Source organism: Oncorhynchus clarkii, chromosome 5, assembly GCF_045791955.1.
Source record: "Oncorhynchus clarkii lewisi isolate Uvic-CL-2024 chromosome 5, UVic_Ocla_1.0, whole genome shotgun sequence".
NCBI classification, from domain to species: Eukaryota; Metazoa; Chordata; class Actinopteri; order Salmoniformes; family Salmonidae; genus Oncorhynchus; species Oncorhynchus clarkii.
Genome location: NC_092151.1, coordinates 73,202,846 through 73,222,117, shown reverse-complemented (window position 1 = coordinate 73,222,117; position 19,272 = coordinate 73,202,846). Strand labels below are relative to the sequence as shown.

At 42.6% G+C, this 19,272-nt stretch overlaps 1 protein-coding gene across 3 annotated transcripts in view; it reads left to right on the top strand.

Moving 5' to 3' along the window:
* The first annotated feature begins 8,726 nt into the window (after positions 1-8,726).
* LOC139409365 (E3 ubiquitin-protein ligase LNX-like) overlaps positions 8,727-19,272 on the top strand; it is an 88,874-nt gene continuing 78,328 nt past the window's right edge. Inside the window, exon 1 of one of the 3 annotated variants that reach the window (XM_071154404.1) lies at positions 8,727-8,767. The gene's annotated coding sequence lies outside the window, so the exon portion shown is untranslated. Of the gene's footprint in view, positions 8,768-8,854; positions 8,995-15,633; positions 15,663-19,272 lie in introns of those variants that run through there. The other 2 variants (XM_071154403.1, XM_071154405.1) reach the window with 2 other exon arrangements.

Below are 19,272 nucleotides of genomic sequence, written 5' to 3'. Positions count from 1 at the left end.
ACACACGACACATTACTCAGTCAGTGTCATTACAAACAACAGCACATACCGTAACACGCGGGACATTACTCAGTCAGTGTCATTACAAACAACAGCACATACCGTATGACACACGACACATTATTCAGTCAGTGTCATTACAAACAACAGCACATACCGTAACGCGCGACACATTATTCAGTCAGTGTCATTACAAACAACAGCGCATACCGTAACGCGCGACACATTATTCAGTCAGTGTCATTGCAAAAAACAGCACATACCGTAACGCGCAACACATTATTCAGTCAGTGTCATTACAAACAACAGCACACATGATCACAAAAAATAACTATTGTACGTACTGTATTACCTACACACTTACCAATGCACACCAACTATACCGAAATACACGTCAAACTACATGCTAATAGCTGTGTAAAGGCATGGGGATGGGGGTTAACGTTTGAGATGGGCTGAGGGTTAGTACAGCCAATGTAACTGGTTTCTCTTACAGACATATCCCATGTTCAGCCTCCTCCCTGTCATATATCAGGTCTTCATGCTTCTCTAATTGAGACGCCCTCCTCACCCTCACAACCACCCCTCCCTCTCTCTCTCTTCAGTAAATAATCACATTAGTTCTGCAAGACAGAGGTCCGTGGTATCTCCGTGGTGAGAGAGCGGGACCTAGTTCTTCTTGGTGACTGCAGTCTTCCTCTTTAATATTCATGCTAAGGGGCACATTAGCATTGTTACCATTAAAAATTGATGACGTATGGAGAGGAGCGAGCCTTTCCTAGTCACTAGAGAGAAGGGCAACAGGGATAGAGAGGGATCTTGGAAGAAGGTGAGAGGGATTAAAATGCATAGAAAAATGTATATTCTGCACTTGTTTTATTTAGTGTTTATATTTATACCTGGTTTTCGTTATGCAACCTGAATGTAATTAAATGCAGAGGCCAAGAGAAAATGAGAAGGGCAGGGAGAAATGAGACTGGGACGAGGGAGAGAGGACAAAGTTCAATTGAAAGAGAGGGAGAAAGAGACTGTCCTAGAAAAACGAGAGAGCGAGAGAGAGAGAGAGAGAGAGAGAGGGACAGAAAGAGACAGACAGAGAGAGAAGAAAGTGAAAGAGAAAGTGTCCTAGAGAGAGGGAGATTGGTTTCACCTGCATCCCAGTGTTTTTATAGACTCCTACAGGGCAGCAGGAGACTCAGCAGAAATGAAACAGAGGAGAGTTTTCACTCTATTTAATCCATCTGTAGGACGTTTAGCTGCACTACTCCCAGAGTTACAGACAGTGTGAAAGAGCCAGGTTAGTCCCACAGTAGTATTTTTGCATAGCCCAATACTTCCCTGAATAACATTAATCTTCGCGCCCATTCTGAACCTTCCCTGGACAGTCTGCATGGACAAAGATAGTGATGCTCTGTAGTGACTACAGTGTAATTGCTTCTGAGCCACAGAGAGGGGGAATATGGAGTGGGTGAGAGATAGTGTGTTAGAGCTAGAGAACGACAGGGAGAGAGCAGAGGGGTGACTCCTGTCTGGGTCCCAGCAGGTGTGTTGATGGGGGTGACAGTCGGGTGTGGGGGGGGGGGGGGGGGACAGTAGTAACTTCATCACTATGAAGTCTCATTTCACACCAGCAGATAGAAGACACTGCAAGGGCTCCGCGGAGCATCTGCAGTGACAGTAGCCACAGCTACACCTGAGATGGGGCTGATTAAGGTGGAATACCATTTACTGTATCACCAAGCCACGTTACGACAAATACTGAACAGAATCTTGCATGTATTGCACATTCTTTGGGGCTGCAAATGTAGAATCAAGCCTGGTAGGGACCTAATACTACAATAGCCGTTGTATTTTACCAAACCTGTTAACACATAATCAGTAAGCATCCCTGGCCTTGTAGAGGAGAGCAGAGGAGAGGAGGGGAGGAGGGTCTGGATGGACCGAGTGATAGATGACAGCAATAAAGGTCACTCAGCGAAACAGAGCTGTTAGTTCATCAACCCTCACTCACTCACAAAGACCCTCGTCAGCCTGATTGGCTGCTGGGCGGGCTCAAAAACCCAGCCGGAGATAGCACTGTGACATATACCGCACTTCCAATCACAGACTGATGAGAGGGGGAGAGCGATAAAGAGAGGGAGACAGAGAGAGGGGGGGTAGAGGGGAAGAGAGAGGGGTAGTTGTTGGGAGGATGTGGGGGGAGAGAGAGAGAGGGAAAGAGAGGGGATGTGAGTGCGACCGAGTTGGGTCCCACTTCAAAAACAAACTTATAAAAGCTTTATATAGCATACATAAAGGCTTCATAAGCAATGCATGACTGCTTCAGAAATCATCTATAAGAGTATGTCATACTCTATAAATTGTGTATCAACATTAAACATACATAGTGAGTTAGTGAGTCTCAAATTTGGCAATTACACCTTACAGTGAGAATTGTTATGTCAGGAAGTTTGTTCCACCATTGGGGTTCCAGGACAGAGAAGAGCTTTGCCTGGGCTGAGCAGGAGCTGCCCTCCCATAGGGGTGGGAGGGCGATGAGACCAGAGGTGGCAGAAGTGGGACCAAGAGTTGAGTGAATGCCGACTAAAAACAGACAAGTGGTAGAAAGTGAAAAAGCACAATCCAAGCATGTACATCATTGATGAAGAGGCAATCTAAAACCATGCAAAAAGCACATTTATCTCTGGTGTTGAACTTTATATTACCAGGTAGGAAGATTGGGAACACATTCCCAACCATTATGTGGTGAAGAGATGCTGTAACAAGTGCTGTGGGTTATTTAAGGACCTCTGAAAGTCAGGGTTTAGGTTTAACCTACCAGGGGTCACTTGGCTCCTGTTGACTATTAGAGCCCTACAACACCATTTCCACCGCAGCATCCGCTCCCCCATCCAGGTTGTAACGAGAGATCGGACCAATATGCAGCGTGGTACGTGTTCGTCATGTTTTAATGAACAAAATCACTGAACACGAAAATACAAAATAACAAATAGAAAGACAGAAAGGAAAAGTGAAACAGTTCCGTGTGGAACACACAGACACAGAAAACAATCACCCACCAAACACTGGTGGGAAAAGGCTACCTAAGTATGATTCTCAATCAGAGACAACTAACGACACCTGCCTCTGATTGAGAACCATACCAGGCCAAATGCAAAATACAGAATAGAAAAACAAACAGACTGCCCACCCCAACTCACGCCCTGACCATACTAAAACTAAGACAAAACAAAGGAACTAAGGTCAGAACGTGACACAGGTACTACTGACTAGGCCTACAACAACTTTGCTTCAGGGAAAAGACAACAGAAGGATGTAGGGTGAGAACTACCTCATCCCCATACTGTTATTTATTTGCTCCTTTGCACCCCAGTATCTCTACTTGCACACTCATCTTCTGCACATCTATCACTCCAGTGTTTAATTGCTATATTGTAATTATTTCGCCACTATGGCCTATTTATTGCCTTACCTCTGTTATCCTACCTAATTTGCACACATTGTATATAGACTTTTTCTATTGTATTATTGACTGTATGTTTGTTTATTCCATGTGTAACTCTGTGTTGTTGTATGTGTCGCACTGCTTTGCTTTATCTTGGCCAGGTCGCAGTTGTAAATGAGAACTTGTTCTCAACTAGCCTACCTGGTTAAATAAAGGTGAAATATATATATATATATATATATATATTATAGCGGACAAATGATCACATAGCGATCCATGCACAGATGGCAGCTCATTTACACACAGAGACCCTTACACAATCAAATGAGATGTAGAGATGCCATTCTCACATTCTGGAGAATTGGTATGGGTCATTAAACTCCACTGAATGGCTGGAGATGTTATGTAAAGGGACCTGACATCTTCATGAGCACTTAGAAAGGATTTGATTCTTTAGACAGATGGACTTGTGGAGTTTCTGCTGTGATTTTCCGAGGCGACAAGATTCATTTGAGGTTTGACAAAGGGTCACTAAAGGCTACGTGCCTTAAGGTCTTTGATTAGGTCTGTTGTTGGGGGAGGATTTTCAATGGAGGATTTAGCAATGCTACCATACATTCCATTGGGTTACTACTTCTGTCCTACTTATTTGCCACCATAGTACTTACTGGTGCTGTGTGGCAGGAGATCCCTACATGCACACAGAGATACACACATTACTGTCATTTTAAGCACAAAACATGTATACTTTTATTGAATCACCCACCCACTTCCATCCACTTAAGGGACTCCAGAGCGGGGAAGATGCCAAAGAAAACTGACTACAAATTGTCTGACTGAAGGATTAACTTTTGCCTGTCCAATGCCAGCTCGTTTCCAACTTCTGTAATAAAATAAAACATTGACTGGCATATACAGGAGTGTATGGGGTTTTATTTAACGCAGGACTAGCAGCTGAAATGCAATCAGCAGGCTCACATCTAGTTATAGTGATTCAATTATCAGATGTGTCATACTCTGATGATTAAGTTTATCATTAACTCTCAGTCTCTGTCTGTCTGCCTGTCTGTGTACGTGTGTCTGTCTGTCTCACTGAAACAGCTGTTGATGGCTCATGTTCTGGGTTTACAGAGAAAACTGTGATGTAGGCTATGCACAAACCACAACAAAAACGTAGGATAGCAGCTGTTTTGTACACATTGACACACATATATGTGGTCTTCGTGGGTTGTAAAAAGGAACTATTGTCAGAAAGCAGAAAAACCATAACAAAGACACAGGAATCTGTCCAAGCCCCTGGTTTTAATATCTGTGTTCATCTGTGTTGTACACACATCCTGGTATTGTTGTCTAAGCCTTAATGCTCTCTGTCTCTGGTTAGCGTAGCTGCCAAGTTGTAATTTGCTTTAGATTACGAAGTGTTGTTTTTCCTTGAGCAGGAACATGCTAGGACAAAGTCTGTCTCTGTAGTATATGACCATGTTTGTCCTAGAATAGGATTGTGTTCTGGTTGGTCTAGTGCAGGGATGGACAACTAACTGATAGCTTCAGATCAATTTCCAAAAATGGGTCCCCAACAAAAATAAATAAAGGAACTCCGTCTCAACTTTGAATCAAATCAAATTGTATTTGTCACATGCAACGAATACAACAGGTGTAGACCTTACAGTGAATTGCTTACTTACAAGCTCTTAACCAACAATGCCGTTTTAAGAAAATACCTAAAAAAAGGAAGAAATGAAAGTAACAAATAATTAAAGAGCAGCAGTAAAATAACAATAGTGAGGCTATATACAGGGGGTACCGGTACAGAGTCAATGTGCAGAGGCACCGGTTAGTCGAGGTAATATGTATATGTAGGTAGAGTTATTAAAGTGACTATGCATAGATAATAACAGAGAGTAGCAGCAATGCTTTGCTGCCTCAGGGCCTGGAGATGTCCCGTTGGTAGGATATATGTGCTTTTTGTTCGTCCCACTTATTTTCCAGAGATTGTATGTTGGCTAACAGTATGGATGGCAAAGGCAGATTAGCCACTCCTCGCCTGATCCTCACAAGGCACCCCAATCTACTTCCGAGAAATCTCTGTCAACTTGCTGTTGAGAGTTAGAATAGTAGAATACAAAAAGAGCAATTTCGAAATTTCGTTGTGCATCAGCAGTTTATTTTGTTGTGTCAGTCAATTAGCCCATGCCAGCTAACAATTTTTAGATTGGTAAATTAGTCTAGCCATCTATCTAAACTTGTATTAATCACGGCCGAATACCGACAGGGCACGCAGGGCACGTGCCCTGACCTCCTGGTGGCCCCCATTGATTTTGTTAGTCACTCTCACTCATATCAAATGAACATGGCAAAAAGCATGCGAAATGCACAGAATTGCAGGAAATTTGCTTTAAATTGCAAAAAATCCCCTGATGACAAAATGTATAAAATTGCAAGAAATTAGCTGCAAAACTGCTAAATGTTTCTCTCTGCATGATTAGTTGAATTGGATGAAATTTGTCATCAAATGTATATATGTTCTCTCTGCCCAATGGCGAAATGTGTAGAATTGAAGAAAACTTGCTTTAAAACGGCAACATTTTCTCGAATGGCAAAATACAGTGTCAAGAAAAAGTATGTGAACCCTTTGGAATTACCTGGACTTCTGCATCATCTGAACTGATCTTCATCTGAGTCACAACAATAGACAAACACAGTCTGCTCAAACTAATAACACACAAACAATGATACGTTTTCATGTCTTTATTGAACACACTGTGTAAACATTCACAGTGCAGGGTGGGAAAAGTAAGTGAACCCTTGGTTTTGATAACTGAATGACCCTCCTTTGGCAGCAATAACCTCAACCAAATGTTTCTGTAGTTGCGGATCAGACCTGCACAACGGTCAGGAGGAATTTTGGACCATTCCTCATTACAAAACTGTTTCAGTTCAGCATTATTCTTGGGATGTCTGGTGTGAACCGCTCTTGAGGTCATGCCACAGCATCTCAATCGGGTTGAGGTCAGGACTCTGACTGGGCCACTACAGAAGGCATATTTTTGTCTGTTGAAGCCATTCTGTTGTTGATTTACTTCTGTGTTTTGGGTCGTTGTCCTGTTGCATCACCCAACCTCTGTTGAGCTTCAGGTAGTCTTACATTCTCCTGCAAAATGTCTTGATAAACTTGGTAATTAATTTTTCTGTCGATGATAGCAAGCTCTCCAGGCCCTGAGGCAACATAGCAGCCCCAAACCATGATGCTCCCTCCACCATACTTTACAGTTGGGATGAGGTTTTGATGTTGGTGTGATGTACCTTTTTTTCTCCAAACATAGTGTTGTGTTCTCCTTCCAAACAACTCAAATGTAGTTTCATCTGTCCACAGAATATTTTGCCAGTAGCGCTGTGGAACATCCAGGTGCTCTTTTGCGAACTTCAGACATGCAGCAATGTTTTTTTTTTGGACAGCAGTGGCTTCTTCCGTGGAGTCCTCCCATGAACACCATTCTTGTTTAGTGTTTTAAGTATCGTAGACTCGTCAACAGAGATGTTTGCATGTTCCAGATATTTCTGTAAGTCTTTAGCTGACACTCTAGGATTCTTCTTAACCTCATTGAGCATTCTGCTCTGTGCTCTTGCAGTCATCTTTGCAGGACAGCCACTCCTAGAAAGAGTAGCAAGTGCTGAACTTTCTCCATTTATAGACAATGTGTCTTACCACGGACTGATGAACATCAAGGATTTTAGAGATACTAATTGCAAGTCAGCAATTCTTAATCTTGGGTCTTCTGAGATCTCTTTTGTTCGAGGCATGGTTTACAAGGCAATGCTTCTTGTGAATAGCAAACTCAAATTTTGTGAGTTTTTTATAGGGCAGGGCAGCTCTAACCAACATCTGCAATCTCGTCTCAATGTTTGTACTCCAGGTTAGCTGACTCCTGACTCCAATTAGCATTTGGAGAAGTCATTACCCTAGGGGTTCACATACTTTTTCCAACCTACACTGTGTACTGTCTGTTAGAATGATATATTCAATATAGAGAAGAAAAAAACAATAATTGATATGTTATTAGTTTGTACAGACTGTGTTTGTCTGTTGTTGTGACTTAGATACAGATCAGATAAAATTTTATGACCAATTTATGCAGAAATCCAGATAATTCCAAAGGGTTCACATACTTGTTCTTGCCACTGTATGTAGAATTGCAGGAGATTAACATTAAACTCTACCGCCAGGACGGGACCAGTAAAACAGTGTGCCCACAAGGTGTGGGGGTCCCTCAACCAAATGTCACATAGGGCCCCAAAAAGGCTAGAGCCAGCCCTGGTTAATGCTATAATGCATTTAAGAGAGTTAAGTAGTTTAACTGCAGAAATAGATTGATTGCACAAATAAGTTGACTTCATGCGTGGGTCTGGATGTGGTCATGCAGACCCGTCAGCCACTGTGGCCCTTCATGATGAGTTTAGATTTTTTTGTGGGCCCCACCCCCATCAAAGTTGCCCATCCCTGGTCTAGTGTGCGTGTGTATTTTAGTGTTGTGTGTAGGTGGTACACAGTCCTGCTGAGTCTACAGCTGGTATTAATCTGTAATATGGGAAACAGAAAGGAAAACGCTGCACACTGCTGCTCATGCCCCCAGGTGATATTTATTTACAACAGAGTTTCAACCCTTAGGTCTTCATCAGGCATCCATATCCCAGGTGTGTGTGTGTGTGTGGGGGGGGGGCAGTACTCAGTGACATCACTTCCTGAAACAGGAGGTAAAACATGTATAACATAGCTTCACAATATTAACTTTCAATGTATCAAAATATATGGTTATACACAGGGAACGTGTTCAATATTTACAGTAATATACATACACATACAATATTCAATCTGGAATATACCTCATTTTCTGACTATTAACAAAATATGTCTGGTTTGTTGTGTGTTGTTTAGTTTAGTTTCCTCCTTGCTCTCCCTCCCCCTCTCTTGCTCTCCCTCCCTCCAGCGCTATTTGTTTATCCCTGTATGGGAAACAGTCCAAGCCTCTCCCAGTCTCCCTCCCTCCCAGAGCAGGTTAAGCCACTTTTCTGTCTACCTTTGCTCTGGCCCCGCCCTTCTCTGCCACTTTCTGGTCACCTGGACCAGATTCCAGATGTTAGCAGCCGGCTCTGGGTCATCACAGCACATCCACAACTCTCTGACTCTGTTCTGTCCTGTTCTCTATCCCAGAATTCCCCCAAGACCGACAGCAACCTAACATTTCCTTACTGAACTCCACCAGCCAAACAACAGGTTCTGTGACCGGGATATTTCCTTACTGAACTCCACCAGCCAATCAACAGGTATTGTGTTCACCTGCAGTTCATACTTTCTCCCTCCCTCCATTCCCCCTCTCCCTCTATGGCTCTTTGACAGATCTAGAGTTACACCCTTTCCTAAGTATTACCTGACCAGGTGAAGCCGCTTTGCCTGAAGTGAACGTTGCTCTGTGAGTTCTGTGAGTACTACAACAAACTCTGTGATCATAATGTATGAAAGCTACCTATCTACATAGCTCTGAAGGCTAACAGTAAGTAGAATAAGTCTACTTGACAGTTTGTCTATTGTCTCATACTTCTGTTTGTGTATTTGCATCCATGAAAGTAATTTGAATGCTGTTTGCAGTGTGTGTGTGTGTGTGTGTGTGTGTGTGTGTGTGAGTGTGTGAGACATGTTCTCTTCCTTATATTTTTCCTGTCTCTGTAAGTGTCTGTACAGTAACTTATCCATATTATCTGTTTTGAGCCTCTGAGTGTAACTCTGTTCTGATCCAGACAGACTGAGCCATTAGAGCCACTCCATTCAGCTCATTGGCTGCCTGCTTCTCTCCTGTCCTCTGAGCTCTGCTGTTCCAGACAGTAGACTTAATGGACAGGGTGTACAGAGGGCATTGATTACCATAGTCTGTGTTTTAATCTTAAATCATGTTTGATAGATTTCTGGATCTGGGAAGCTTATTTGCTAATATCTAATTGTTTGTTTAAGTGTGGTATTAGAAGTCACGGTACACACAGTGCCCTCTAGGCTGCAGCTCCTTAGAGCTCAACCACCTAGCTGGATAATGATGAACTAATTACTTTCCTACAGTATGCATATTACATAACGAACACACATTATGTTAAATAGTCTAACCTTCATGAACTGACTTTAGGTCTCATATCACAAGTGTCAAATATCAATGACATACTTCTACAGGGATGAATGTTTAAGTTATGTCATGTAATTTGAATGCGGTGTGTACATGCACTTGATATTTGTGTGCTTACACTTCAGCCTGGTCTCATAGACTAGACATAGTAAACATAAACCCTGGACACTCAAATTAGTATGATATGTTATGTTTGGTATGGTAACACAAAGGTTGCATGTTCGAATCTCATCGAATCTCATCAAGGACAACTTTAGCATTTTAGCAACTTAGAAACTTTGCAACTACTTACTAATTTGCAGCTACTTAGCAGGTTAGCTAACCCTTCCCCTAACCCTAAACATGTAACCTAACTCCTAACCTTAACCCTTACCTTAACCCTAACCTTAACCCCGAACCCTAACCCCTAGCCTAGGTAACGCTAGCTGCCTAGCTAATGCTAGAATTAGCTACCTAGCCACCTTGCTAATGTTAGCCACAACGTATTGCAAATTCATAACATATTGTACAAATTGCAATTTGTAACATATCAAATGAATTGTAATTAGTAACAAAATATCCTAAAATGGATGATGGACATCCACAAATTAATACATACCATACGTAACATATCATACGAATGGAGAGAGACAAATGGTATGTTTACTATGTTATGTCTACCCCTTAGTCCAGGTTGATACACTTGATATGGGTACACACATCAATATTACACAAAAACTAAACCATGTGTGAAGGGTAGGGTTGCAAAAAAAAAACTTTGAATAAATTCCCTGTTTTTCCCAAAGAATTCCCGGAATCAGGAGGGAATGAGCAGGAAATCTGGGATCTTCCAACCAGGATTTCTGGAAAAACAGGGAATTTATTGAAAGTTCCAGGAATTATGCAACCCTAGTGAAGTATGTGGTTGTGTTGACAGAGGGTGTTGACAGGTTGTTGACAGAATGTGTTGACAGGAGGTGTTCACATGTATTGACTGGGTATGTTGACAGGCTGTTGACATAGTATGTTGAAAGAATGTGTTGACAGATGGTGTTGACAGGGTTGTGACAGAAATTGTTGTCAGGTTGTGTTGACAGGTTGTGTAGATAGGATTTGTCAGTGGTTCCCAAACTAGGGGTCGCAACCCCACGTTGGGTCGCCTGATATGAAAATTGAGGGAGATTTCCAAAACCCTGTTAAAACTAAATATATACAAAAGAATGTATATATTATAATATTGTCTTAGTAACTCAAAATCATTGTAATGTGGCTAACCTTAAAAATAGAAATGAAAATTATTAAAATCTAAAATATCAAATTCAACCAGAGAGCGCCCTTAGATCATGGGAAACGTTATTGTTGCACTTGAATCATTCCCACGGTGAATGGCTAGGCCTGCTGCGCTATGAAACCACACACTATTGCAGAGACTTTGATATTACTGGCCACAATTGATATAGTAAAAACAATGGCAGAGGCGCAGAAACCCACATCCAATATTTTTGTCAGATATTCATGCAATCAACAGGCAACTGACTGAACAACTCGAAAACTCCCCAGTTTATGATCTCCAATGGACGATAGCTGTGAGGGCCGAGATGCCCATGCATTGACTTTTGTTCGCTATAGATGTTGGACATGCTATTCAGGAGGACATATTGTTCTGTTTCTCGATTTCTGAGCTTGAAACAGCACAGGGGATGTTCAGTGTGCTGTGTGGCTATATTTACAAAAAACAGATTCCATGGGACTGAATGGTGTGCTTTTGAACAGATGAGGCTCCATCTATGGCTGTGCGGCAGGCAAGACTCTGTACTCTATTTATGAATGTGTCTCCCTCTGCCATATGGACGCATTGTAAGGTACACTGAGAGCAACTGGAGGCAAAAGATCTGAGCACAGATCTCAGACATATACTGCAGCAGGCAACTTCGATTGTAAGCTTCATCAAACCACATCCACTGCACACACGCCTGGTTGCAAAAGTATGTGGAGATATGTGATCAGAACATGACAATGTTCTATTTCACACCAAGGCTTGTTGGTTATCGAGGGGGAGAGTTGGAAAGATGTTTCGCACTGAGAGATGAGCTGTTGTCATTCACAATGGATGTAAAAAAAAAACTGGTTGTCTTTTTGTGTAATGAAAATAAAATGTGTTTTCGTGCTTATGTCATAGATTTATTTTGGAAAGTGAATGGACTGAATGCAAGCATACAAGGGAAATACAAAAACAATCTACAGATGAGTGACCGAATCAGTGGATTCAGATGAAATCATTCTTATTGGAGAGAGAGTCTTTCAAAAGCGAACTATGCCCCCATAGCTGTGCATGTTTCTAACAGACAATCAGAAATACTGTTAGAATGTTTTCATTTGTGACTGCCATCGCCCCAAATAACAAAGTCAACATTAGCTGTTAATTACATTTTTTTATACATGGTTGGGTTTGCGAGAAATTTCTGATATCAAAATGGTGTCCTGGGCTAAAAACATTTGGGAACCCCTTGAGTATGTTGACAGGGTGTGTTGACGGGGTGTGTGTTCATGTGTCCATGGTGTCTTGTTCTCAGTGTGAATATAATTGATATTGTCCTTGTATCTTATCTTATTCCCATTTTCTCTCTCTGTACAATTGCTTTGTTTGACCTACAGTCTCCTTGTGTGTCCCTTAACCTCAACATGTCATGATTATCTGCAGTGTGACACATTAATTATTAATTTGGCTGTTTATTAAAAATCAGCTTTATGATCACCGGATTTCATCATGGGGCACAAGTGGGTTTCTATGTTATTACCCACGGTGCCCCTCTCTGATATTGCTGCTCTGAGCATGTGTGTTTGGTGGAGGAACACATGGCTGTGGAATGCTCTGCCTGTGACGAACATGTCGGAACAGCCCTGCCTGCCTGGCTCAGACAACACACTGAACCTACCGGCCTGGGAACCTGCAGGGCCAGGCATAACATACCATACTCTGGCTATGTGAGCTGTTAACTCCTTGAAGAACCAGGCATAGGTTAGTAGAGAAGCAGTACAGTAAATGGGACCTTCATTATGTCCACTGTAGCATGCACATTGCACTCATGCTGTTCCATTCCACATGACATACACATGTCACAGGACACTCTGACCTCCATGTGCTGTATATGCCTACAGTTTGTTTCTGCGTGGGTGAGGGACAAGGTGTTTTTTATGGAACTGTAATTGGTGTGCTTTTGAAAGGTTTAGATTTGTCAGGTCAACGCAGGTTTTTGTGGATTAGTGTCACTGCCGTTTGTTGTGCTAGCAGGATGTGCATTAGCTGCATTAGTTTACATTATCATAGGAGTATGGGACACATTTACAGAGCTACACACTGGTATACTGCAGACATTAAAATGCTGACATTAAAATGCTGACAGTAACACACAACTTGTCAAAAGGTTGTTTTTCAACCAGAGCCATACGGAAAAGAGCTGAGTAAGCACTGGGTTGTATCATTACTAACTCATCAACTCACACTGTATCACACGGTCATTGGAGATACACACTGACCAATGTGTGTGTGAGACTTTGTGCATTGAATGATTGTCTGCGTAATGTGTACGGTATGTGAGCCGTTTGTATTCATTAGTCATTGGATTAAGTCTCGTATGAGTGGTTCTGGCCTCCGTCTACATTTAATGGTTTCCTTATGCCATCGTTCATCGTCTTTCCTCCCTGAATGTTGGGCAAAGGTTACCCTGGTTACACAAAGGACTTGTCTCTAGAAAATGGATGATTTAATTAAACGTGGTGTGAACAAAAGCCAATGAAGGAAGTCCAATCCAACTGATTACTTTAGAAAGGCTGAGGCTTAATTTCTCTTTCTTTTTAATCATGTAGGCCTGGTTATTGGATGGCTGGTGAGGTGGGCTTTAGCCTGGTCACGTTTCAGCCTGTCGTGGCCGTCAGCTGTGTGTCACTCTCCAGAGCAGGTTAGAGCAGAGTGGGTCGGAGCTCCCCGGGGGTGGTTCTGTGACGCCATGTTGTCACTCTGAGGATTAACACTGAGATAATGATCTCTGGGAGGTGTTCCCCGGGCACGGGTGTGTCTCCTCTGAGTGCTTTTCTGCGTGTGTGTGCCGGCATGCATGCGTATGTGTGTGTATGTGTTTGTGAATGTAAACCTCAAAGATTTTACTGTTTTATTACACAAAGGCATTGCTTTGGTTAATGAGTTCCAGATACTGCAGAGGACTCTGTGAATGATTGTTCTGCTGCCGTTGTCTGTATAGACTACACATATATTAAACATGTATACATTCTGTTCTCTCTATCCTCACATCTTACCTCTATATCATACTTCTTCTTAACCTGCGTCTTCCTGAGAGAGTGTCTGTCTGTCTGTCTGTCTGTCTGTCTGTCTGTCTGTCTGTCTGTCTGTCTGTCTGTCTGTCTGTCTGTCTGTCTGTCTGTCTGTCTGTCTGTCGTAGAGACATATAGAGGTAGAGACAGAGAGAGCTAAACACCAGCGTCAGGAGCTGAATGAGAAAAGTCCAAACTCTACCCTCTAATCTTAGTTTGACTGAATTCGGTGTACAGACATAAACCTTTAAAGCTGTACATCTCTCTCTCTCTCTCTCTCTTTAAAGCTGATGTACAGCGTTAAAGGTTTCCGTCTGTACACTGCTCCAGTCAAACTCAGATTAGAGGGTAGTTTGGACTTTTCTCATTCCTCAGACTCCTGGCGCTGATGTCTCTTTGTGTTTAGCTCTCCCTGTCTCTCCCTCTCTCTGTCTCTCCCTCTCTCTGTCTCTCCCTCTATCTGTCTCTCCCTCTCTCTCTCTCCCTCTCTCTGTCTCTCCCTCTCTCTCTCTTCCTCTCTCTGTCTCTCCCTCTCTCCGTCTCTCTCCGTCTCTCTCTGTCTCTCCCTGTCTCTCCCTCTCAATTCAATTCAAGGGGCTTTATTGGCATGGGAAACATGTGTTAACATTGCCAAAGCAAGTGAGGTAGGTAATATACAAAAGTGAAATAAAACAATAACATTAACAGTAAACATTACACATACAGAAGTTTCAAAACAATAAAGACATTACAAATGTCATATTATATATATATATATATATATATAAATATACAGTGTTGTAACAATGTACAAATAGTTAAAGTACACAAGGGAAAATAAATAAGCATAAATATGGGTTGTATTTACAATGGTGTTTGTTCTTCACTGGTTGCCCTTGTGGCAACAGGTCACAAATCTTGCTGCTGTGATGGCACACTGTGGAATTTCACCCAGTAGATATGGGAGTTTATCAAAATTGGATTTGTTTTCGAATTCTTTGTGGATCTGTGTAATCTGAGGGACATATGTATCTCTAATATGGTCATACGTTGGACAGGAGGTTAGGAAGTGCAGCTCAGTTTCCACCTCATTTTGTGGGCAGTGTGCACATAGCCTGTCTTCTCTTGAGAGCCAGGTCTGTCTACGGCGGCCTTTCTCAATAGCAAGGCTATGCTCACTAAGTCTGAACATACTCTCTCTCCCTCTCTCTGTCTCTACCTCTCTCTATCTCTCCCCCTCTCTGTCTCTCCCTCTCTCTGTCTCTCCCTCTCTCTGTCTCTCCCTCTATCTGTCTACCTCTCTCTCTCTTCATCTCTCTGTCTCTCCCTCTCTCCGTCTCTCTCTGTCTCTCCCTCTCTCTGTCTCTACCTCTTTCTGTCTCTCCCTCTCTCTCTCTCCCTCTCTCTGTCTCTCACTCTATCTGTCTCTACCTCTCTCTCTCTCTCTCTCTCTCTCTCTCTCTCTTTCTCTCTCTCACACTCTCTCTCTCTCTCTCTCTCTCTCACTCACTCACTCACTCACTCACTCACTCACTCACTCACTCACTCACTCACTCACTCACTCACTCACTCACTCACTCTGTCTCTCACTCTGTCTCTCACTCTCACTCTCACTCTGTCTCTCACTCTCACTCTCACTCTGTCTCTCACTCTCACTCTCACTCTGTCTCTGTCTCTCCCTCTCTCTGTGTGTTTTGAGGTGAAAGCTTCCCCTCCTGAGAGAGTGAAGAAGAGCAAGACATGGCTGGTCTTCTCCATACCAGGTACCAGAGAGTAGCAGGATAAAATAGTCACTTCATCACAGCGGCCCACCGGTCGCAGTTGTAAATGAGAACTTGTTCTCAACTAGCCTACATGGTTAAATAAAGGTGAAATAAATAAAATAAATAAAAAACGCGGGAGCTCCAGCTTTGTTATAGTCTGGTTCAGCTTGCTGTTATTACCACAGTCCTCCTCCCAGACACACACCGCAAACAGACAGAACTCACAACTCTGCCTGTTATTTAGGCTAAGGCCTGTGTGTGTGTTTACAACTAGCTGATGTGTACTCTGTCCATGTTTATGTGTGAGTGTGTATGTCTGGGTGTGTACAGTATAGGCACGTGTGGGCATGTCTATGTTTGTGGGCATACCTGTTATTTTATTTTTTATTTCACCTTTATTTAACCAGGTAGGCTGGTTGAGAACAAGTTTTCATTTGCAACTGCGACCTGGCCAAGATAAAGCAAAGTAGTTTGACACATACAACAACACATGGAATGAACAAAACATACAGTCAATAATACAGTAGAAAAAAGAAAACAAAGTCTATATACAGTGATTGCAAATTAGGTCATATAAGGGAGTTAAGGCAATAAATAGGCCATGGTGGCGAAGTAATTACAATACACCAATTAAACACTGGAATGGTAGATGTGCAAAATATGGATGTGCAAGTAGAGATAGTGTGGTGCAAAAGTAGCACAATAAATAAATACAGTATGGGGATGAGGTAGATAGATGGGCTGTATACAGATGGGCTATGAACAGGTGCAGTGATCTGTGAGCTGCTCTGACAGCTGGTTCTTGAAGCTAGTTAGTGTACAGTATGTGCACCATTTACAGTCATTGGTGTGGACGTGTGTATGTGCTTCAGCTCAGGTACTGAATGACCTCTATGACAGTCAGTTGGAATGCTATGGAGCGCGTCATGGAAACTGTCTCAGAACCTGCTGGGTTCTCACATGACCGCCAACCACACACACAGATGGAGAGGTGTACTATAGGTTATAGAGGACATCACACACTATAGAAAAGGTTCTCTCTTATATTACATACTTAGTTCTTGATTAGTCTATGTCCATTACAGTACCCTAAATTGATGCTCAGTGAATTGAAACCCAATAAGGTTAGTTGATGTCAGTCAATGTCCTGTCAGATTATCTATAACATCATCAGCCAAAGCGATAACCAGTCAGGAGTTGCTTCAGAAAAATGGGCCATAAGGGTGCCAAAAAGATGGCTGTTGCCAGGGTGACGTAGTCCTTGGATGCCAGTCATCTCTGCCCATCTGTTCAGGACGGTGTGCCAGGGGAAACCGCCTGTCTCAGAGTTGACGTAGTGATACTACAGTCCCAACCTACCTCTCATGAACAAGGCATACTGTTTAAATGTACACACAGTGTACTTGGAGAGATATTTGAAACGGTATATATTTCAGATGTAGGATCATGTCACGTTGTATAAATGATTGGAGACAGGCGCAGGAATATGTAATAGAGGGTTTTAATACAACATGCAAAGGCAGGGGGACGAAGCCCAAAACAAACATGTTTACAAAAACACAGGGATGTAACCCAAACAAAATAGCGAGGTAAAACCGCTAATAAATACAAGGGACGAGACCCGCAATACACTATACATGAGACGAGACCCGTAAGAACAATACATGAGACGAGACCCGTAAGAACAATACATGAGACGAGACCCGTAAGAACAATGCATGAGACGAGACCCGTAAGAACAATACATGAGACGAGACCCATAAGAACAAGTGCACAACAATAAATGGGACGAGACCCGTAAGAACAAGTGCACAACAATACATGAGACGAGACCCGTAAGAACAAGTGCACAACAATACATGGGAGGAGACCTGTAATAACGAGTACACAATACATGCAGCACGAAAGCCGAAACAGCAAAGCACAGGTACACACAAGACCAAAGGATATGGGAACAATAACCGACGAGACAATAGTGAACAGAGGGCACATACAGTGGGGAGAACAAGTATTTGATACACTGCTGATTTTGCAAGTTTTCCTACTTACATAGCATGTAGAGGTCTGTAATTTGTATCATAGGTACACTTCAACTGAGAGACGGAATCTAAAAAAAAAAAAAATCCAGAAAAACACATTGTATGATTTTTAAGTAATTAATTAGCATTTTATTGCATGACATAAGTATTTGATACATCAGAAAAGCAGAACTTAATATTTGGTACAGAAACCTTTGTTTGCAATTACAGAGATCATACGTTTCCTGTAGTTCTTGACCAGGTTTGCACACACTATAACAGGGATTTTGGCCCACTCTTCCATACAGACCTTCTCCAGATCCTTCAGGTTTCGGGGCTGTCGCTGTGCAATACGGACTTTCAGCTCCCTCCAAAGATTTTCTATTGGGTTCAGGTCTGGAGACTGGCTAGGCCACTCCAGGACCTTGAGATGCTTCTTACGGAGCTACTCTTTAGTTACCCTGGTTGTTGTCATGCTGGAAGACCCAGCCCCGACCCATTTTCAATGCTCTTACTGAGGGAAGGAGGTTGTTGGCCAAGATCTCACGATACATGGCCCCATCCATCCTCCCCTCAATACGGTGCAGTTGTCCTGTCATCTTTGCAGAAAAGCATCCCCAAAGAATGATGTTTCCACTTCCATGCTTCACGGTTGGGATGGTGTTCTTGGGGTTGTACTCATCCTTCTTCTTCCTCCAAACACGGCGAGTGGAGTTTAGACCAAAAAGCTCTATTTTTCTCTCATCAGACCACATGACCTTCTCCCATTCCTCCTCTGGATCATCCAGATGGTCATTGGCAAACTTCAGACGGGCCTGGACATGCCCTGGCTTGAGCAGGGGGACCTTGCGTGCGCTGCAGGATTTTAATCCATGACGGCGTTGTGTGTTACTAATGGTTTTCTTTGAGACTGTGGTCCCAGCTCTCTTCAGGTCATTGACCAGGTCCTGCCGTGTAGTTCTGGGCTGATCCCTCACCTTCCTCATGATCATTGATGCCCCACAAGGTTAGATCTTGCATGGAGCCCCAGACCGAGGGTGATTGGTCGTCATCTTGACCGTCATCTTGACCGTCATCTTAAATTTTCTAATAATTGCACCAACAGTTGTTGCCTTCTCACCAAGCTGCTTGCCTATTGTCCTGTAGCCCATCCCAGCTTTGTGCAGGTCTACACTTTTATCCCTGATGTCCTTACACAGCTCTCTGGTCTTGGCCATTGTGGAGAGGTTGGAGTCTGCTTGATTGAGTGTGTGGACAGGTGTCTTTTATACAGGTAACGAGTTCAAACAGGTACAGTTAATACAGGTAATGAGTGGAGAGCAGGAGGGCTTCTTAAAGAAAAACTAACAGGTCTGTGAGAGCCGGAATTCTTACTGGTTGGTAGGTGATCAAATACTTATGTCATGCAATAAAATGCTAATTAATTACTTAAAAATCATTACAATGTGATTTTCTGGATTTTTGTTTTAGATTCCGTCTCTCACAGTTGAAGTGTACCTATGATAAAAAATTACAGACCTCTTCTACATGCTTTGTAAGTTGGAAAACCTGCAAAATCGGCAGTGTTTCAAATACTTGTTCTCCCCACTGTA